Below are 22,827 nucleotides of genomic sequence, written 5' to 3'. Positions count from 1 at the left end.
GCCTCAAACAAACAAACAAACAAAATCAAGCAGATTGGCTGGATGACCAGGAGGAGAATGAAGTGGGGGCAGCCAAGGGCCTATTGGGGCAGTTGCTTCCTGGCAGAGGAACAAGGGCAGACAGCATTCCACAGGCCGTGTGTCCTGGCCCTCCAAGACTAAGCAGTCAAGGTGTTATCTGCTGCTCTCACTTTCCCTATGTGGCTTGCTGGAGGGAATCTCTTTAGTAAACCATTTTGTAAACCATGAGACTGCATGAGAACTGAACTCTCTGTGTTGACTTCATCAAGGATTTGTAATGCTTTAACGATCAGGGATCATAATTATTATATTACAATCCTGTCCTTTCATTTTTTTTATTGAGGTGGAATTCACATAACATATAATTAACCATTTTTAAAGTTACAGTTGAGTGGCATTTAGTACATTCACTATGTTGTGAAACCAGCACCTCTCAGGTTTCAAACTCTAATTCAAGACACAAACCCTGCTCTTCTGTTTTAGTTTTTATTCGTTTATTTTGCAGTGTTTAGTGATTGAACCCAAGGCTTCACACAGGCTAGGCAGATGCTCAACCATGGAGATACCTCCCCAGCCCCATATTTTTCTTTTTAAAAATATTTCAAGTGTAATATTAGTGTGTATGTGTACACATGTGGAAATGGGGGCACATGTGAGCCACAGCCTGTGTGTGTCATGGCACACATGTGGGAGTCAGAGGACATCTCAGTTCTCCCTCCCACTGTGGGCTCCAGGGATCCAGAGATGGAGTTCAGGTTCTCAGGCTTGCATAGCTGGAGCTCTGAACTGCTGAGCCATCTCTTTAGTTCCCTCATAGTGTTTGATGTACGGATGCAGGCATTATGCTGGCCTGCCCCTGTCACCTGGCAGAATGCACTTGGGAAGTACCCTGGTCAGCCCAGATGTAAAGAATTCCTTTAAAAGAAAGACCTAGCCGGGCGTGGGTGGCGCACGCCTTTAATCCCAGCACTCGGGAGGCAGAGGCAGGCGGATCTCTGTGAGTTCGAGGCCAGCCTGGTCTACAGAGTGAGTTCCAGGACAGCCTCCAAAGCCACAGAGAAACCCTGTCTCGAAAAACCAAAAAAAAAAAAAAAGAAAAGAAAAAAAGAAAAAAAGAAAGACCTTTGCCCCCTTACACTCTCTTTCCCTCTCTTTCCTGCTCCTCTCTTTCTGTCCTCTCTTTCCTGGCAATTCCGCTGGGGCAGACAGACTTTTCCTCTCTCCCTCTCCTCTTCTGTCCTCTCTCTGTGTCTCTTTACCTATTTTCTCTTTCCTTTCCCCTCCATCCTCTTTCTAATAAAGCTTCTTACTTAGCTCTGTCTGCCTGGCGTGTTTGTCCCTCCACCTTGGTTACCCTTGCCTGCCGTGGAATCTGCCAGGGTCCCCCACGCAAGGTTCCTCATGTCTTACTCATAACAGTGTTAGACAGAAATGTATGCTTACACTTTTTTTGAGACAAGGTCTCATCATGTAACTCTGGCTGGCCTAGAACTCACTATGTAGACCAGGCTTGCCTGAAGCTAACAGACATCTATCTGCTTCAGCCTCCCAAGTACAGAGGTGAAAATCGTGCGTTGCATGCTGTCACTCTTGAAATAGTATCCTACCTCCCAATCTATCTTACTTTGTTCTTTCCGTTTCTATCTGTTGTGTACCAGTTCCTGATGATTCATCTATGTGTTGATTTAACAGATATTTATTAAGCACCTACATACTACACCTGAGTACTATGGTAGGAAGGTCCTAAGAACGCAAGAACAACAATGTCAAATAGCACTAGGACTGCACCTCCAGGGAACACAGAAGCTAGCAGGGGTTTTAGACACTGAGTGTGGAATTGACAGCAAGTTAATTATGGCATATGATTGTAGGAAAAAGATGCTTTGGGGTCTAGGAATGTAGCTCGGTTGATAGAGTACTTGCCTAGCATACATGAAGCCCTGGGTTTGATCAGCAGCACTTATGAACTAGCTGTGGTAGGTAGGTGTGCCTATAATACCAGCATTTAGGAGGTGGGGGCAGGAGGATGAGAGGCTTAAGGTCATATTTAGTCACCTAGCAAGTTCAAGGTCAGCTTGGGATACATGAAACCCTGGGAAAGGAGGAAGGAAAGGAACGGGGAAGGAAGGAGAGAGAAAGAAACTGTATCAAGTACTTGTGAAAGCCAGTGAGTTGGCTCAGCAGATAAAAGGTTTTGTTGTGGGGTATGCACCAGAGAAGACTGCTCCTACATGGGTTTAACCAATAGAAAGTCTTTATTAGCCAGCCAGAGACCACACTAAGTGTTAAGGTCCTTAGATCCCAGTGCAGCCCCCAGGCCTTTCTTAGGGTGAGTTTTTAAGCACAAAAACCATGTTCTGGGTTGACATACTTCAGTTAACAGGAACAGCCAGAAACAGAACTACAGAAGCTAAAAATCTCACTTAGAGATTTCCCCAGAACAATGGACTTTGATGGATTAGGCCTTTGTTTTAGTTTTGCCAGGTCTGTGTGCTGAGTTTTACAGTTTGAATGGCACTTCCAGCATGGAGTCAGTTGTGCTAAGGTCTCAGGCCTACTAAGGTCTGGAGCCCTGTCACAGTTTTATTCCTGAGACCCACATGGTGGAAGGAGAGAACTGATTGCTATAAACCCCAGCTCCAGATAGCAATGAGCCTCACCACGTACCTTTCCTCCAAACACAAATAGATAAATGATGTGATGGAATCCGTTTTATTCTTTAGACTTATTTTATTTTTTGGGTTTGAGTGTTTTGCCTGCATGTGTGTCTGTGCACTGCGTGTGTGCCTGGTGCCTCTGGAGGCCAGAAAAAGGGCTTCTGATGTCTTGGCACTGAATTTACAGATGGTTGTGAGCCATCTTGTGGGTTCTGGGAACCAAACCTGGCTTTGCTACAAGAGCAACATCTGTGCTTACCTGATGGTCCATCTGTCCAGCCCCTGTCAAAAACAAACAAACAAACAAACAAACTTTCTAAGAGAAGAAATACTTGTGAACTGAGTATGGTGGTGCAGGTGTAATCCCAGCTATTAAAGAGACTGATGCAGGGTGAGTTCCAGATCTGTTTGGTCTGGAAGAGAAAAAGAAAGTTGGGGATCTGGCTCAGCCACAGAGGGCTCACCTAGTGTTTGCTAGACCCTGGGCTCAATGTCCAGTCCTGAAAGAAAGCGGGTCCTATTGTGAACAAGGGAGCTGTAATTCTTACAGAGTGTGACTTTTTTTTTTTTTAACTTTTTTTAAAGGACACTGGGGAAAAATCTTCCAATGAAATGATCGGGGTCATGTAAGAGTGGAAATAGGGGCAGTGGATCAGTGTTTATCCCTGGCATACAAACAGACTTCGTGTGTCCATAATACAAAGAGGGATGCTCTCTCAGCCTGGACTCTTAGGGGAGTGCCTGGACCCTCCCCTGAGTGAGATGACTCTAGATATCCCCTATGTGGAAGGAAGTGGCGATAGGGTGGGAGGCTGGGGGGGATGGTTGGGGGGGTGCGGGAGGAGGGGAGGGAGAGGGAACTGGGATTGACATGTGAAGTAAGCTATTTAAAATTAAAATAAAAAAATAAAACTGCAAAAGAAAAAGAGTGGAAGTAGGAAGGGGCTGGTAAAACAGCGATTTCATTTGCTACAGAGAACAGCCCCTGACATAAACGGGGCCGTGGTGTGACCACTATTACCATTTTATAGATATGCAAGCGATTCCCTCCTCCCCGTCCCCACCCCCAGATTTTGCCTAACACCGCCTAGCAGTGCTTATGGTCTAAGACTTGATGAAAGTGGAAAGCGTTTGTCCAACAGAGGGCAGGCTGAAGGCGAGCAGGGTGGACCCAGCATCACGCCAGCCGCGGGTGAGGTTGCAGTCGTCCAGCAGAGAGCGCTGCGGAGCCATCTTTACTTCGACGATTACAGGCGCTCTGGTCCACACCTACTGGGACTCCAGTACTCCTGACCCAGCAAACTCTCGGCGCCCTGGGACTTTTTCTTGCACACTAGTGCCCTCTTATGTTTTCCTAGCTGCTTGTTCCTTAATCAAACTGTGGAATAACAAACCACAGCAAGTCACCTCGAACAGTGAGCCAGTGACCACAGACACACGAACCTGCCTCGTCCAGTCCCCATGCTCAGTCCCTAGCAAGGAGCCACACAAACTGCCAGCGGGTTGTTGCTGCTATGCCATGGCTGCACGTCCCTCATGTAGGCATAATCTTGGGTTTCTTCAGGCAGGATGACCTGGCAGCGGTTGCACCCCACCCACAGCAAGTTTCGCTTTCCTAATGTTAAAAGTGCCTCTAACTGAAGGAGGGTGGTGGAACAGGTTTGAGCATTTTCCCTATTATTTTTTATATATATGCTCATTTGTTTAAGATTTCTTCTTTCAAAAAAAAAAAGATTTCTTCTTTCGGGTGAGTCCCTCCCTTTTCTCTCAAAAGATGCCCAGAGCTGCCCTCTTTGGCATTTGTCCAAAGTTCAGGTTCTAATAGCTTTCAGCTAGTTTAATTTTAACCATAAAGCCATCTTTTGGAATAATTACTTTTTAATCTGGAAAGAACAAGCTTGATACAAGACCATAAAAACCTCCTGCTCAGAGTTAGCATATGCAGAATTATGTTCATTTACTGCTAACAAGTCTCTTAAGGGAGGGAACTGACCGGGGCAGGGGCTGAAAATGGCAATTGTGATAGATTGGTTGAGTTGAACTGAACTTGGTGTCTAAGGAGAACAGGCTGTTTTGAGCTGCAGGTGGCCAAGAATGACCTCTCCCAGAGCTGTCCTGTGCCCAACCAGGTACTCTGTGACTTCTTAGACAGAGGACACAATAGCCATCGTCAGATCACCCCTCAGTTATCAATGTAAAAATGCAGCCATAAACCGGGCGGTGGTGGCGCACGCCTTTAATCCCAGCACTCGGGAGGCAGAGGCAGGCGGATCTCTGTGAGTTCGAGGCCAGCCTGGTCTACAGAGTGAGTTCCGGGACAGCCTCCAAAACAATACAGAGAAACCCTGTCTCGAAAAACCAAAAAAAAAAAAAAAAAAAAAAAAAAAAAACAACAAAAATGCAGCCATAGTCCTTTGCTCCTTAGGAATGGCCTGGCAAGGGCAGGTTGGCAGAGGTGTCCCCAGAGTCCCACAGCTACCTGGGATACTTTTGATTCCATTTCTTCCTCTGTGACCCCAGTCCTTTTTAATAATTACTTGTGTTTATAAAGCCTTAAAAGATTTTTGATGTTTCAGGGTAGAAATTAGTCTTCCTTTTTTGTTGTTGAGGTGGCAAACGTTTTATTTGGCAATAAAAAGTATCAAAGATGAGAATGAGAAGAACATGAGATGTGTGTGATGGAGGCTAGTCTAGAAAAGGCACCGGTTTCTGCTGAGGCAGACGAGCACAGGAGAGCATGACGCTATAGAAATGGTCGTTATTGTTGGCTCATGCTGGGTTTGCTTGCGTCCAGGGCTCTGCTAGAGTGCGCGCGCGCACGCGCGCGCGCGCACACACACACACACACACACACAGAGAGAGAGAGAGAGAGAGAGAGAGAGAGAGAGAGAGAGAGAGAAGACCAGAGAGTAAGTCTGAGCAGCTGTTAACAGCAGCAAATCTTGAATGAAAATCCTGGGTCTGGTAATCTAATTGGAGCCTTTTGGGATCAAGAGGGCTGCTTGGTGGCAACTTAAATGTATGTAATGTAATCTCAGCTCCTGGTGAAAACAATCAGATAAGGAGTTCAAAGCCATCCTTGGCTACATAGGGAGTTTGAGATCAGCCTGGGCTACATGAGATCCTGTTTTGAAAAAAAAAAGAGCACCAAACAGTCCCTCCCCCACATAAGGGCAGATGCAAGAAGCCAATGTTCACTGTCGGCACCCCAAGTCTCTGAGAGACAGCATTGCAGTGGTGTTTGGGCGTTTTTTGATGGTGGTGGTGGTTTTTGGTGTTTTGAGACAGGGTTTCTCTGTGGCTTTGGAGCCTGTCCTGGAACTCACTCTTGTAGACCAGGCTGGCCTTGAACCCACACAGATCCTCTTGCTTCTGTTTCCCGAGTGCTGGGATTAAAGGCGTGCGCCGCCACCACCCGGCGATGTTCGGATGTATTTGATGTCGACAAGTACAACAACCCATCCACTGATCTATCTGACCTAAGCTGGGACAAACCAGAGCCTGGTTCTCTCCTCTAACTGAAAAAAAGGACAAAAGCAGAATAAGTGTAAGTTTTACACCCAAAGACATGCTTGCTATAAAGATGATTCAGAAGGAAGCATCAGGCAGTGGACCTTGATTGTGTTTCTGCTTTGTCCTTTAGTTCGTAAGATTTCCAGATCAGACCTGCTCCCCAGGTGCTCTCCTGACATCCCTTCTGCACTCACATCGGGGCTGTTACATCACAGGACGCCCTTTCCTGAGTCTTCCCTCTGCATCAAAGGTAGGCATGGGGGTGGCACTCTCCTGGAGGGACCTGTCACCTCAAGGTTGTTTTTAGTGATGGCTTGAGGAGTCCTGAAGGTGGCTGTTGGGCTTTAGTCCAGCTGGGAGGAAGGAACACAGATCCCAGATGCATATCTCATGCCACCTTACAGAAGGGACACACGTGTTTCAATTGGTTCAGGAGGGTGGGGTCCAGGGACTTTTGTGTCATGAATTCTTAGCACAGCCTGATTATTTTTCAAAACCCAGTACATACAAGATTAGGGGTTCTCCTTATCTAGGTTCTGTTCTCTTAAAACAGTTAACAGTATGTGTGCATGCATGTGTGTGTGTGTGTGTGTGTTGGACAGAGGAAGATATTCAGGAGTTGCTTCTCTCCTTTCACCGTGTGGGCCCTGAGGATTGAATTTACCATGTATCAGGCTTGGCAGCAGGCACCTTTACCCACTAGATATCTTGCTGTTCCCTAGTGTCTGCTCTTAAAGGTACAGGGAGTCCAATGTGAACAGTAGATTTTGAAAAACACAGAAGGTCACAGGGAAAGCTTGGTTATTGTGGCAGGTGCCAGAAGTCCTGCACCATCCAGGGTGGGAGACTACTTGGAGTAGGGGAAGTCTGTTTCTACATTACACCATTGAGAAATTCCCTCTCAGTCTCTAATCCTGGAGAGAGAGGAATGGAACCCAAGGCTCAAATCAGAGTACATGCAGCTGACCTAATTATAAGGTTGTCTGACTGTTTAATAAGTAGATATGGTGTTGGACAGCAAGGTAACCCATAGCCCTGAATAGTAGCAACACTGTCCCGGGGCTTATTTCAGCAGGAGACTTGCTGGTCCCTGACATGGATCAGAAGAGGGACTCATGAACGGCGCTCATATTTTAGCTCTGGGAAAGAAAATGCAAGTGAAGACCAGCAAATCCATCTGTGGCCTAGGAAGCCACAGACAGTTGCCTTACCTACTACTGCCTCAGGAGGAGCCCCAGAGGCTGTGGCAGACTCAAGTCACATGGATGGGACATGTGAGACAGTGTTGCTATGGGGTGTTTCCTGCCCTGACAGTGTGCGTCTCTGTTCAGTTATCACTTAGGAAGTCTGCAGATAGGAAAGAGAAGTAGAACAAACTCTATGACTGACATGAGAGTGCTCTTAGTGAGCATCAGAGAGCCCTGTGGGCTGCAAAGCTTGCCCTGGACACTCTCTTCTGTGAAGATGGCGAGCTCGCAGGGTACCAGTGCTGTGTGAGACTCAGTCAGATGAAGGAGGAAAGAAAGGAACAGCTAAGACATCAGCAAACATTTCCTTGTAACAAGAGTTATTTTCTCCTCCACAAACACTGCTGGGCCAGTCAATTATCTGGGCAGAAGAATAAACTGAGGAAGAAGCCATGAGTAGGCTGGAGGAAGTGGTCAGGGCTGAATACCATGCATAGGCACTTTGATGCTGAGATGGGTGAACTCTAGACCTCACTGTAAGATGTGAGGAGTCACTCCAAGTTTATAAGCTCATTAAACAACTTGTATTTTTGACTGTCTACATGTTTGCCTTAGAGAAAATACACAGAGTGCTTCAAGCCACACCTAACCCTTCTCAGAGCTCTTGGCCAGCAGTTTCTTCTAATTACTCTAGTGAGCGTCTCTGTCATTTACAGTTCACAGAAGACAGGGCGGAGTGATTTCTGGTTTGGAGTATTTTGCAGCACAGGATGGGGAAGTGATTTAAGTCTTGACATCAGTCTGAACCATCAGAGATTTCCAGAGTTGAGGTTCAAACCTCACTCTCCACCACACACACACACACACACACACACACACACACACACACTCACTCACACACATATACACTCACACACACTCTCACACACATACACACTCTCACACACACTCACACATACATACACCTCACACACTCACACAACACACTCACACACATGCATACACCTCACACACACTCACACACACACACTCACACACTGTGTTGTCTTTTGTTGTAGAGCCAGGATCAGGGCTTTAATTGTACTTCTTCCCCAACTTTATGGTAACAGGTGGCTGGTTTACCTGAATGCTCTTCCCCATTCCTTCTGGATTTTTAACTAATTAGGTTTGTGTGAGGATGTGCATGTATGTAGTTGTGGGCACATGGGTTCCAGAGATTATTCTGATCATCAGTTTTAGCAGCAAGTGCCTTTACCATTGAGGCATCTATTTAATTATTTATTCATTTATTTATATCATTTAATAAAAGTAACATTAGTATATATTATATTCCTATGTTATTATTTATTTATTTAAACAGGGTCTCACTCTGTAGCTCAAGTTGACCTTAAATTCACTATGTAGTCAGGCTGATCTTCTACTCTTGGCGAGCCTTCTGGCTCAGCCTCCTAAGTGCTGAGGTTACAGGTGTGTGCCACCATTCCTGCATTCCTCTCCCCTTTCTGTCCCTCCCTTCCTTCCACCTCCTCTCCCGCTCCTTTCCAGTCTTCCTTTCCCTCCCTTTCTTCTGAATCCTTTCCTTCTTCTCTCCTAATTGTCCTGCCTTTCTCCTTTTCTTCCTCCCTTTCTACAGAGTCTTATATGGTCCAGGCTGGCATCAAACTCACTATGTAGGCAAGGATCACCTTCAACCTCTGATCTCCTTGACGCCACCTCTCGAGTGCTGAGATTATAGGCATGTACCATTATGTACAGGTTCATGAAGTGCTGGGACCAAACCCAGGGCTTTGTGCACTCTAGGGCAGCCCTTTGTCAACTGAGCTCCGTCAGCCAAGGCCTGGGACCCTAGGCAGTCCCATGTGCTGGAATTACAAGGCACAGGCTATGACTCTCGGTCCCTTATAACTTGGGGAAATGAAGAGACTTTTGCCTTTTTACTTCTTCCCTCCTTCTCCTCCCTTCTTATCTCTCTTCTCCCTACTTCCCTCCCTCCCTTCCTTGGATGATTGTGAGACTACACATAAATCAGTGATCACAAAGTCCTTTAGATCACGTCAAGAAGGGTGTAGCCAGGTTCATTATCATACCTGGGTCTGCTCACAATCCCCACTAGATTTTTCTGTCTTTTGGCCTAGGGAGGGTACCCAAAACCAGTAAGGCATGTTACCCAGTCAGTTACAAATGGTTCCATGTTGGACTTGGTGTTTCCTGACTTAACACCAACAGCCTTATCTCCAAAAGGGGTTAAGTGCTTCAGCGACTCCTGCTCCTCACCATCTCTGAGGTGAGTGTGCTTCCTCCCTGTCTCAGGAGCTAATAATAGGTGGGATCAAAAGCCTGTTTCCTCTGACGCACCTTTATGAGATGTTTTCAAAGGGGAGGCAGCAGGGAAATGGTTAACCTCTTCACCCCACAACCTAGTGAGGCAGAAGCCCCACTTTCCAAAACAGTCAGGAGGCTAGGAACTTATCAAGGTAGCCAGAAGCCTTGTAACCTCCATGCCAATGTGCTTTGTAGGTGAGGCTGCCTGACCAACAGCATAAACAGGCACATGGTCAGAGGTCCTGATGCTTGGACAGGGATCTCTTTTGATACTAGCTCTCTGTGGACAATGGCCCCTCCATTCAGCCTATGACATGTAAAGCCTGTCAGGTGCCTCCTTCATCTAAATCCCTCAGAGGTAGTAAAGAACTGGACTTAAAAACGATTTCATCTCAGTGACTTGTATGGGCATACGCATGTGAGTACAGGCACCTGCAGAGACTAGAAGCATCAGATCCCCTTGGAATTGGAGTTGCAGGTGATTGTGAACTGCCCAACGTAGGTGCTAGGACTTGAACCTGGGTCCACTGTAAGTGCAGTCTTTTAGACACTGAACCTTAAGAGTCATTGTTCCCCCACCCACCCACCCCTTTTCTCTCCTTTCAGTACTTGGATTTACTCTAGAGCCTGAAACAAGTTAGGTAAACATTATACCTCTGAGCAATATCCCAAACTTCTTTTGTTGTTGTCGTTTAAAAATGGGGGTGGGGCCGGGCGTTGGTGGCGTGCACCTTTAATCCCAGCACTCTGGAGGCAGAAGCAGGCAGATCTCTGTGAGTTTGAGACCAGCCTGGTCTACAGAGCAGAGTTCTAAGGCAACCTCCAAAACAATACAGAGAAACCTGTCTCGAAAAACCAAAAACAACAACAACAAAAAAATTGGGGGTGGGGTGGGGCTGGAGAGATGGCTCAGAGGTTAAGAGCACTGTCTGCTCTTCCAGAGGTCTTGAGTTCAATTCCCAGCAACTGCATGTTGGCTCACAACCATCTGTAGTGGGATCTGATGCCCTCTTCTGGGATAAAGGTGTACATGCAAACAGAGCACTCACATACATAAAATAAATACATCTTTATGAAAAATCAGGGGTGGTGGTGGTGGTGTGTGACTGAAGAGTTTTCTCAGTGGTTAAGAGTGCTTGTTGTTCTCCTAGAGGACCCCAGTTTGGTTCCCAGCACCCACACAATGGCCAACAATCATCCGTGACTCCAGCTCCATGGGACCCAGTGCTTACTTGTGACTCCCTTGGCACCAAGAATGTGTGTGGTGCACTTACATTCATACAGTCAAAACACTCATGGGCATAAAAATAAATCTAAAAAGGCTGGTGTGTGTGTGTGTGTGTGTGTGTGTGTGATCCTGGGAAGTTGGTTCTCTCCTTTTATCATGTAGGCTGCAGGGAAGTATCAGTCATATTAGCAAGCACTTTTACCTGCTGAACCATCTTCCTGACCTGGGGCTTGACTCTGAATCCTCCTGCCTCTATCTACCTCTTAAGTTGTGGGACTAACGGTGTGGACCACCAAACCCAACTCTTTTTTGGCCAGGGGGCTCACCAATTTCCCTGGGTGACCTTGAACTCACTCTGTAGCACGGGCAGGCTTGAATTTGTGGTCCTCCTGCCTCAACCTCTAAGGAGCTAAGATTAGAGGTCTGTACCACCAGGCCTGGCATGGAGTTGGATTTTGTATGAGACAGATGTTATGGCTAAGTGTAGAAGAGCCCCTGTGCCCGTGATCGTCATTCATAGCAGGGCCTGAGGAAGAAGACATTTAAAGACAAGTTTTTGGGAAGGAGACATTCTCAGAAGACTCTGGGAATTCCAGAAGTCTGAGGGAGCTCATTCTATCTGTTGAAAGGGGTCTGGCAGTAGCATGAATGAGGACTGGGCAGCAGCAAAGGATGGGGCAGATTGTAAAGATGGTGCAGTAACTCTGGAGCCCAACTGAGTAACTTCATTAAGTCAACAGCATGGGCATATAGCATTTGTTTAGGTGCCAAACTGTTCTTAGGAAAATATTTGAGGGGGACCTGGTTTCAAAAGTCTGGCACTCAGGAGGTGAAGGCAGGAAGATCAGGAGTTCAAGGCTTGCCTTTTAGCTGCATAGTGAGTTTAAGGCCAGACTGGACTATAGGAGTCACTGTCTTAATGTTTTTCTATTGCATTTATTCATTTGTGTGTGTTTGTGTGTATGTGCTGCACATGAATGCCACAGCTTGATTGTGGAATTCAGGGGACCACTAGCAAGACCCACATAAGATCTAACTCAGAGGCAGGCGGATCTCTGTGAGTTCAAGATCAGCCTGGTCTACAAGAGCTAGTTCCAGGACAGCCTCCAAAGCCATAGAGAAACCCTGTCTCGAAAAACCAAAAATAAAAAAATAAAATAAATCTAACTCAGATCATTAGGCTGACTGGATGGCCCACCTCTGTCTTCAAAAGATAAAAATAAATAAACAAAATTAAACAAAAACATCTGTGAGTGGCCACTCTGGAGATGGACAAAGGTGTGGGAGCCAATGCTAGGTCACAGGGAAGCCAGAAAAGCACCTATACACATACCATTTCTGGTCTTCTGCCAACAAGTGCCACCCTTGGTGGTGAGGGGGCTTTTTGAGTTGTGTACATGTGTACATGTGTGGAAGCCAGAGGTTAATACTGAGGGTCTTTTATTGCTCTCCAGTTATAATAATAATTTGTTTTTAAGACAAATTCTCATCCCACCCTGACCTAGAACCCTCTATTTGAATGGGGATGCCTTTGAATTTCAGATCTTGTCTCTGCTTTCCTAGGGCTAGACTGATTAAAGGGGTGCACCCCCAGGCCTGGCCTTTTGGTTCTCTTTGGGGCTATTAAAGCCTCACACATGCTAGGCAGCTAACAGATAACTAAGGTTATTCCAGCTTAATTTTTGTGGTGCTAAGGATTGAGCCTAGAACTTGTGTGTACTAGTCCAGTCGTCAGGGATCTATACTCCAGGTTCTCTCTCTCTTTCTCTCTCTGTCTCTCTTTCTCTGTGTGTGTGTATGTGTGTGTGTGTGAGTGTGTGTCGTGTAATGGGGGTGTTAAGAATATGTTGGCAAAGTTACTACCCAGCAATTCCATCAAGGGCTTAGTCCAGGAAGATGAGGACCCACCCCTGTCTTCCCATGTGGGCCTTCCTCTTTTGTAATTACCATGAGGTGAGAATAGGTCTTCTCTTTCCACTTGAACACTTGCTTGTCCTTCTGGAAAGCCAGGCATTTGTCTTTGGGGGTATGTGTACATGCAAATGCATGTGCATGAAGGGTAGAGTTCTGCTCCCTGCAGGGATCACTACTAGACAGCTGCATGCTCTGGACTCAGCCCCAGGGAAGCAGGAGTGATGGATCGCCTGTGCTGGGACAAAAGCTTGCTGGGCATCAGCTGTCTGCCACTGGGTTCTGGGAAGAGAGGAGAAAGCTTGGTTTCCAGCCAGTGGCGTTCACCTTTTTGTGAGGGCGGCAGGAACCTCTAAACAGTCAGATGTCCATTTTGTCTACCGTGCTCTCATTTGCATAAAGGGGTGGCACTTTGGGAACTGGATACAGAAACAAGGCTTTGAGCAGGGGAGAGGTTATTTTTAGTTCTATAAGTGAGTTTGAGGCCAGTTTGGGCTTTGTGAGACTGTCTCAAAACAAACAAACAAGAAGTGAGACTGAACGGGGCGTGGGTGGCGCACGCCTTTAATCCCAGCACTCGGGAGGCAGAGGCAGGTGGATCTCTGTGAGTTCGAGGCCAGCATTGTCTACAGAGCGCGTTCCAGGACAGCCTCCAAAGCCACAGAGAAACCCTGTCTGGAGAAAGTGAGACTGTGAGCGGTCCGGAACATTTTGTTGGCTAGAATATGATGCTACAGAGGTGGCACTGCCCTCACGCCAGCCTCAGGGTCGCGTCTAGGGAGAATAAGTACGGCAGAGCCACAGTGTGGCACATGAAGGACAGACCCAGCTGTGTGTTCACTATAGACACTGCTCCAAGGGTGTGAGTTTCCAGTAGACACTGTGGGGAAGAGGGTCTGGTCACTCCCTACAGAGGATACCCCATGCAGACCGACCTGAAGCTGCTGCCCAGGGGAGTAAAATGACAAGGTTGCCATCTGCTATTCAGTCAGTCCTTGGTCTTTGCTCTATCCTACCTGGTTTTCCTTCTTTGAACAGGAGGCAGAGAATCAGGTTGTTTGTCTAGATGCTACTTGTCGGGTGAGTGTCTTACACAGGAGTGTCCTTGGGCCCAGTGCCAGGCAGATCCCACCTAACATCTCTATTCCTCATTCAGGAGTGCTGTAATCAGCAGGTTGGTTCAAAACTGGGAGGGACTGGGAAACCCCTCTGGCAGGAGATTTCGAAATGAGATTTGGATTAGAAAAAACATAGTGGGTAGGGTTCTAAGGCACAAAAGAGACAGGAAGAACTCCATCCTGTCCAGGTCTTCACACTCCGCTGGATAGCGGGAATAAACAGGGGAGCCTGGAGCACAGGGGCAGCAGCTGAACCAGAAGAATCCAAGCAAGCACAAGGCTGTCCTACCCTTGACAGCAACACCCTGTGCCACTCAGTTCACCAGGCAAAAGCACACCTGCCTCAGAGCTTGCTTTTGGTCCAGGGCATGTCAGCACCAGCAAGGGGGAGATGAAACCCAGGAGGGGAGCATGGGGAGAGCTGGCAGGGAAACTGGGAGAAAAGTGTAGCCTTGCTGTGTGAATAGGGGAATGGAGTGAGTGACAATGTGGGGAAGGAGAAGGTTTGAGTACTCACAGCCTCGGTGGCCCCAGACAGGAAGGGTAGCTCCCCACTCTGCTGATCAGCTGCTGGCCCACTATCTACACCCTGATCACGTGGTCTGCCTTGTGCTTGAACTCACAACACCTGGCATGGGTTGCGGGCATGGCTCCAGGTTGCAGGTGTCTGTGGCATGAAGAACATGGAGGAAGATACTGGCTGGAGCTAGAGAGAGAGAAGAGAGAGAGAGAGAGAGAGAGAGAGAGAGAGAGAGAGAGAGAGAGAGAGAGAGAGAGAGAGAGAGAGATGGATATGATGTAGGAGAAACCAAGGAAGTAGAAGAATGATTAAAAGAATTCCCAAATAGGAAAAAGCAGACGAGGCATCATTGAAAGAACAAAAGAAAAAGGAAGTTTGAGGCTTGGTGTGGTATTGCATACTTCTAACTGGAGCACTCAGGAGGCAGAACTGGGATGATAGCCACACTTTCAAGGCCAGAGGAACTACAGAGAGACAGCCTGTAAATAAATAAATAAATAAATAATAAATGCAATTTCAAAGAAGATTGAGTTGAGGCTCATGCTTCTCATTAAAAAGATGTGGAGTGCCACAGCTAAGAGTCTCCAAGCATGGCCAGTGCTTAGAGAGTTCGTCATGGCAAATCCATTTCAGTTAGGTAGACTAATGGCAGCAGGACTTTACCACGTGAAAGCTGACGGTGAGACTGAGAACTCGCTGAACGGCTCTGAACAAGAGGGGCTTATGATTCACGAGCATGCCTACCGCCTCGTGCAGGGTGGGGACCCATCTAACCGGAATCACCGCCCAGCCTCTCCCAGTTTCCTTAGATGACAAGCCTTGGCATCCTTGGTCCACCCAACTCAGCCCCCAAGCATTTTGCCAAAGCATCAGTAAACAAGTATAGGTGAAGGAGGTCATAGGTCTCTGAATTTTGTGTTGATTTTCTTCCGTGCTCAGTACATGACTAGCCAGGATGTCTCATCTGGGACTTTAAAATTCTTTCCTCAAAGATGACCAAACACTGCTTTTTGAGCTCAGGGAAAGCTTTTTATTTTATAGCACTATGGACCTGGAGATCCAAAAATTTGCCTGAACTGTATATGAAAAATTGTCCCTCACTGAAAGCAAGTTCAGTATTCCCAGTAACTCCTGTAAACTTGACCTTAGCATCTGCTTGTCTTTCTTGCCGGACTTAAATAAAAATGGAATGTCTTTAGTTATAACATTCAACATGTTTTCAGATGTTTGAAGTTGCAGCCCAATGAATTTTAGTTAATCCTTCTAACTCTGTACTCCTGTCACTGCACTTTATAGACACTGAATCTCAGGGAAGCAAAGCATCTTCCGCAGAGACGACTGGTCGACCTTGATGAAATGGTTGGAGTTCAGTGTCACCTAGCATTTGTTTATTTGGGTTTTTTGTTTGTTGTTTTTGTTTTTCAAGACAGGTTTCTCTGTATTGCTTTAGAGCATGTACTGGAACTCGCTTTGTAGACCAGGCTGGCCTCAAGCTCACAGAGATCTGTCTGGGGACTAAAGGTGTGCACCACCAACGCCGGGTTGTTTGTTTTTGAAACAGGGTCTCAAGGTATCCCAGGCTAGCCTAGAACTCAAAATATAATTCAAACTCCTCGTCATTCCTCATGTCTCCAGCCTGGGATTACAATCATGAACCAAAACGATCCCATCGTTATTTTGTTGTTGTGTTTCAGCCTAGGTTGATCTTTACCTCCCTCTCCCTGGGGATCTACGGACCCTCTCACCTTCACCTCTCAAGTGTGGCATAAACACAGGGTTTGTTTGCTTCTCCTTTTTGTTTTTCCTAAGATAACATCTTACTATGTAACTCAGGCTGACTTCATACTTGTGGCAACTAGTTCTCCCTAACTCATCCTGGGATTACAAGCATACTCCATCACGTTCATTTTATTAACAGTTATATGATGTACATTTGTTATAATAAAATGTATAAACTAGGGATATGGCACATACTTTTCCCAGCACTTGGGAGGCAGAGACAGATGTAACTCTGTGAGTTCAGAGCTGTCTAGGCCAGCCAGGACTATAGAGTCTGAAACTCTGTCTCAAAAAAAAAACCTAATTTTATTTTTTTGATTATGAAGGAAGGTGAATGACTTTAATTATTTGAAGCTATCTCATGAGTAGCTTATTCACACTAATTTGCTAGTTTTCTTTCTTTCCCTTTTTTTTCCAAGGTAGGTCTTACTATGTAGCCCTGGTTTGCTTGGAACTTGCCATGCAGACCAGGCTAACCTCAAACTCAGGGATTCATCTCCTTCTACCTCCTGAGCTCTGGAATTAAAGTCCTGTTCTTCCACACTTACCTTTGGTTTTCTTTTTTTTATTATTATTGATTTTTTTTTGTGTGTAGAGTTCTGGTTGGCCTTAAGTCCACTATGTAGCTGAGGATGACCTTGAATTTCTGATCCTCCTGCCTCCACTCCCAAGGCTGGAATTACAATTGTGAGCTACCATGTGTGACTTTATTTGCTAGGTTTTTTTGTTTGTTGTTGTTGTTTCCAGACAGGGCTTCTCTATATAGCCATGGCCGTCTTGGAACTCTCTCTGTAGACCAGATGGGTCTCGAACTCAGAGAGATTCACTTGCCTATGCCTTCCAAGTGCTTGGATTAAAGGCATTCGCCACCACTACCCAGTTTAGTGTGTGTGTGTGTGTGTGTGTGTGTGTGTGTGTCTTGTGTATTTTATTTTTCTTATGACTATGTAAAATCTCTTCCCACCCTCACCCCTACTAGAGGATTTTATTCAGTGGCCATCTTGGTTTGTCCAAGAACTTGTCATATTAAGACTACAAAAATTAAACCTGGCTGGATGGTGACACACCTTTAATCCCAGCACTCAGGAAGCAGAGGCAGGTGATCTCTGTGAGTTCAAGGCCATCCTGGTCTACAAAATTACTCAGAGAAGCCCTGTCTTGGAAAAAGAAAAAAAGACTACAAAAGTTACCTACTAACCCAGATGGGATAGGTATGGTGGCACATACCCAATTTAATCTGCCTCCAGTAAAAACACACAAACAAACAACAGGAATATGCCTAGTGTTGAAGTACTTAGAGGACAAAGGCAGGCAGATCTTGAGAGTTCAAGGCCAGTCTATTATACATAATCAGGTTCCAGGCCAACCAGGACTACATAGTGAGACCCTGTCAAAAAACAAACAAACAAACAAACAAAACAACAACAAAAAAACCTTCAAAACAAAAAAAAAGGTGCATGCCAGAGATATATAGATGCATGTTATTGTCGTATTCTAGGCCTATCCACCAGTTACATACATGCTGATTCTAACAGGAACCTCTAAGAGCTCCCCAAGGGAGGGTAGAAGTGTAGGGGTATTATATTTTATGGAAATGGAATAGAGACCCCCATGCCTGCAGGTCCCTCTTGCTTCTAGGCAAGGCTGTACTGGCATAGGCTGGGGGTGGCCAGCCTTCCCCTTCCTCCCTGAGCCCCAGGAAGGTCCTCGTTCTTTGCTCTGTTATTACTGCTGGCAGATTGTTTGTGCTCTTGCAGAAGGAACTCAAGTCTTTCCAGTTCTCCTGGTCTTTTCCAGCGACTCATCCACTCATCCGCTGCTGCGCGTGGGGAGGGGGAGGTGCCTGGGCCTGTTACCTAGAGTCCCCCCATGGGTGGAGGAGGCAGGGAGAGGGCCAGGCTCAAGCAGGCTGGACTGGCTGAGCTGAGGAAGGGAGGACAGGCTGGGTTTCTTACATGATTGTGGAAAAGTGGGACTGTAGGGAGGAGGTCAGTGTATGTTGGGGGTGGATGCTGGGAGTTTACCAGGACTCTGATACAGCTTTGGAACATTCTGACCTACTCTTCATCTCCCAAGCAGCTTCCCTATACTTTCCTCCCTTGTCCCAACTAGAGGTGCAGACCAAGCAGCCACCACCCTAACAGACACAGGTGCACCCGGCACCCTTGGTCTCCCTTCCAGGTCTTTGGCTTTTCCTTATAGGTAGTCTTCATGTGCCCACACGTTGTCACATCTGCACACCTCTAGGAAAACCAGTGCTCTAGAGAGAACACATGCATACTGCTTGGTGACTTGGGCTGTTTTTTAATCTTGGTAGGCCCGTCTCTCTGTGTCTATAAAGTGACAGTAACAACTCTTGAGGGTAGGAGGACTCAGTGAGATGGCAGGTATAACATGGGTGACAGATGAGGGTATGGTTATCATGGATACTGGACCTTCCCTTCCCTTCCCTTCTTCTTCTCTTCAGTGTCCACATGGAGTGACACCAGGGAGCTTGAGAGATATCTTCTTGAGGCCAGTGTCCATGGAGGACTGGATGCCATGCCCTGGGCCTCAGCACACCTGCTGTCTTTGTTCTCACCGACGGTGTGCCCACCCTTCTGTGCTTCATGGGCTGTGAGGCTTGTTTCTCCCAAGAGCTATGAACTTCTGGAGGGGTGCTCCTATTCCTCTTTGGGCCCCCAAAGCTTCCGTACCACACCTGACAAAGTGTCTAGTGGCCACAAAACCATCACAAGGAAACAGAAGAGACCTCTTATTTTAGAAACAGAGAAGTTCCAGAGAAAATAGCCAAACTTTGGAGCGTGGCAGACCTAGCTTAGACTGTGGCTCATCACTCACGAGTGTGACATAAAACTAGGTGGTTCATCTCCCTGAGCCTCAGTCCTTTGTCCAAAAATAGACACAATAATAGCTACCTCTGCAGGTTGTTGTAAGGATTAGAGATGATGTCAGAGACAAACCCCAATATGCCACGGCCCAGCACATAGTAGGAGCTCAATAAACGGAAGCGGTGATTCCTGCGTCGCTAGATTTGTGGTCACAGGATTGTTTGTGTGTGTGCTTGAAGCAATCTTGCTCCAAGAACTTTTGAGTTCATAGCAAGTGACAGCTTTTGGAACTGCAGGAATTTTTCTTGTTTTGGTCTTCACATGAATGATGGGGGTCTCACCATGGTTTATTCTGGAATGACAACATCAGCATCTTGACATAGTAGCCTGGATACTCAATGGTACTAACCTGCTGTCTGCTGTGGGCAACTACTCTCTGGATTTCTTCTCTGCTGATGATACAGGTTGGGGTAGATATGGGAAGGAACCATGGCCTCTGTCAGCAATTGGGAATGAAATTGATGTTTGAGTTGCAGCAGATGATACAGGGATCCAGCTGCTGCCACTCACAGCTCTGGTGACCTTTGAAGATTCCTGCTGATGTTCTGAGATAGAGTCTCATGGTGTTTTAAAAGTTTGATTACGTAGGAATACATGCAACCACTTTATAGAAGTCCCATTTCCAGGGCTTTATGTCCCATGGTGTCAGGCCCCAGGTCCACTACAGTAAAAAAATTAATGGTAAATGATATATCTTGAGATCAAGAGGGCAGAGAGGGAAAGACAGCAAAGCCACATCCACACAGCTTATAGATCAGCAGAGACAACTGGCTAACAAACACTATGACCCCAAAGAAAACTTTGTTGCTTTTAAAATCCATTCATTTATTTGTGTATACATGGAGGTCAGAGGATACCTCGCAAGAACCAGTTCCCTCTTTCCACTGTATTTGTCCCAGGATTTGAACTCAGGTGGTCAGGTTGGGTGGCAAGATCCTCTGCACACTGAACCACCTCACAGGCTCAGATCTAGTCTGTAACATGTTTGCCTTCTCCAGCCTGGAGATCCATTCTCCATTAATCTTCTGGCACTGGTTATGCTGGGGCCCCTTATGACTCCAGCCTGGTGTCTGCAGGGGGAGCTGCAGGCAGTGGGCAGGGCACACAGGCTGGAGTGGAGCACACTGATGCTTCATTAGAACCAACATGTAGGAGAGCAGGTGTCCAAACAGGATTCAGTAACCTAGGGAGGAGCTAGAGGGGTGGGAAGGAAGCATGTTGGTTTTGGACAAGAGAACAGGACAACTTAGGTCAGGTGACTGCCATCACCTGGGAGAGTAGACCCAAAGGACAGGTCATAGAAGCCCCTTCCCACAGTAAGCCAGGCCTTCACCACTCCAAACACAGCCAGGCACAGCCTTGGAACTGATCCCATACTCTCCAGTGTTTTCTTTTCATTTTGTCCATTCAGCAGCCTTTCCTTCCAGCTCTGCCTTTTTAGGGATGACCACAGTACTTTTACCCAGTCTCGTAGAACTGTGGGTGAAGGTCCTTGGAGATTATTTTTTCCCTGCCTGTAATCCCTGAAGTGGGGCCTTGAAGTCATTCCTGACAACGGCTCAGCCAGAAGCCCTGTAAGGGCTCCACTCCTCTCCTGTGGCCAGGCCATACCAGGGCTGGAAGACTCTTGAGTTCCTTAATGGTGTTGCACCCATCTAACCCTGGGGTCTCACTGGCCCAGGTTCTAGGGTAGGAACCAGCTGAAGAAAATTTTCCTTTTTGGACTGGATAAAGGTTTTGTCACAAAGTCTGAATACCTGAGTTTGATCCCCATGACTTATAGCATGTTAGAAAGGAAGAGCTGATCCCTGAAAGTTGTCTCTGGGCTTCTATGCACCTCCTGTGCACATACATACACATGCATACAAAATAAGTAGATGAGATACAGTGAAAAGATGGGCATGGTGATACAGGCCTTTAGTGCCAGGACTTGGGCGGCAGAGGCTTGCAGATCTCTGTGAGTCTGAAGCTAGTCTGACCTACACAGAGGTCCAGGCCAGCCAAGGATACATTGACTCTGTCTCAAAACAAAAAACAACAACAACAATAATAAATACAATTATATATATGTATATATGTGTATATATATTGGGGGGGGTTGAGACAGGGTCTCTCTGTGGCTTCGGAGGGTGTCCTGGAACTAGCTCTTGTAGACCAGGCTGGTCTTGAACTCACAGAGATCTGCCTGCCTCTGTCTCCCGAGTGCTGGGATTAAAGGTGTACGCCATCACCGCCCAATTAATAATACATTTTTAAAGAAGCTTTCTTTCCTCCTAGTGACTTGACTTCTCCCCTAGTCTGCCTCTCCTCAAGGGCTTTTCAGCCAGCCTCAGGCAACCTCATTTTCATTGTAATTTGTCTGGGCACTTCTTCCAGAGGGTTCTTGAAGCAAGGGCCTTTTGAACTTAGGATCCACATATTTTATAGATGAGGTCTCACAGACAGTGGGAGAGGGCTGGATCTGCCCTGGCCCCTAATTCAGGCCCTGCTCTTTCCCTGCTCCCCACTGGCCTTGGTGACCAGCTGGAAGGAAAAGGAGGCATTTCATAGTAGTGTAGCAATGCTACTATGTTTTGCTTGTTTGTTTTCTGAGTCAGGTACAGCCTTCCAACTGCTCCACATTTCCAGTCTTTTCTTCCCATTCTGCCTGTCTACGAGCATTGCCATCCAGCTCTGCAAATTTAGGAGCAGCCATTAGACCTGGAAGTCATGGCCCCCTTTCATGGCAAAGGACTGAATTTCGGGTCCTGCTGTCTCACTAATGCTGACCAGGCTGGCCTCCACTTCCAAATCCTCCTGCCTCAGCCTCCAAGTTCTGGGATTATAGGTGTATGTCACTATGTCCAGCTGAGACCTCATTTCTAAGATTGCATAGTTTATTTTGTTTGTTTTTAGGGGGAGCTCACATCTCCCTACTAACATTTTGAACTTGCCCTTAGGTGCACCATTGTGTAGTTCTCTGCCAGCAGGGACTTCTTGGCACAGGCCAGGTCAGTCTAGGTGATTTTTTTTCTTTTTGATTTTTCTAGACAGGATTTCTCTGTGTGGCTTTGGAGTATGTCCTGGAATTCACTCTGTAGACAAGGCTGGCCTCGCACTCACAGAGATCCTCCTGCTTCTGCCTTCCCAGTGCTGGCATCAAAGGCGTGTGCCCAGGCTAAGTGATGTTAATCTGACCCTACTCCTAATTGTGAGACTCCCACAATTCCTGGGCTTGGGGACAATGACAGAATCTATCTGAGGCTCCCTAGAGAGTCAGGTAAGGACATCTCTGAAAAGTGCTTCCTGTGCCTGGAACCAACAAGTGCTGAGTGGTCATCCCTAGGATCTGACTGGAAATGATACTTTATGTCCCATCTGTGGGGGTGTGGTCCTTTTCCCTTAGGTCCAACCCTGAGCAGTTTCTGGGAAGGGTTAGGATAAGTGCCCCAAGGGTTTATCCAGGGACTCTCAGTGGGACACCTGAGCATTAGGCAGATGAAGGAATCCCAAGAGAGACCCCGTGCTGCCATCCCCTATATCAGAGAAGGCTGTACTGGTGTCAGAGACACCGACCACCTGACTGGCTCTATCCAGTTGGGTCCAAGTTCCTTTTTATGGTTATTTTGAGATTGGGCCTCCCATCACCATCCAACTTGTTCAGCTTCTGATGCACCTATGTTGTTTGAACTCCTGAGATT

General features: G+C 46.7%; 1 protein-coding gene across 21 annotated transcripts in view; it reads left to right on the top strand.

Annotated features, from left to right (window-relative positions):
- Window positions 1-22,827, top strand: part of LOC106021364 (trichoplein keratin filament-binding protein-like) — a 38,915-nt gene that overhangs the window by 14,717 nt on the left and 1,371 nt on the right. For 9 of the 21 annotated variants that reach the window (XM_040749549.1, XM_040749555.1, XM_040749561.1 and 6 more), the window contains one exon: window positions 6,322-6,441. The exons of 3 other annotated variants lie outside the window; for them this stretch is intronic. The gene's annotated coding sequence lies outside the window, so the exon portion shown is untranslated. Of the gene's footprint in view, window positions 1-3,263; window positions 3,388-6,062; window positions 6,226-6,321; window positions 6,442-9,513; window positions 9,663-16,171; window positions 16,254-18,723; window positions 19,288-22,086; window positions 22,138-22,827 lie in introns of those variants that run through there. 9 more of the 21 variants (XM_040749490.1, XM_040749525.1, XM_040749473.1 and 6 more) reach the window with 6 other exon arrangements.

This window comes from Mesocricetus auratus, unplaced genomic scaffold (assembly GCF_017639785.1).
Source record: "Mesocricetus auratus isolate SY011 unplaced genomic scaffold, BCM_Maur_2.0 Super-Scaffold_4256, whole genome shotgun sequence".
NCBI classification, from domain to species: Eukaryota; Metazoa; Chordata; class Mammalia; order Rodentia; family Cricetidae; genus Mesocricetus; species Mesocricetus auratus.
Note: the sequence above shows the minus strand (reverse complement) of the source record. Positions and strands in the feature narration are given on the sequence as shown.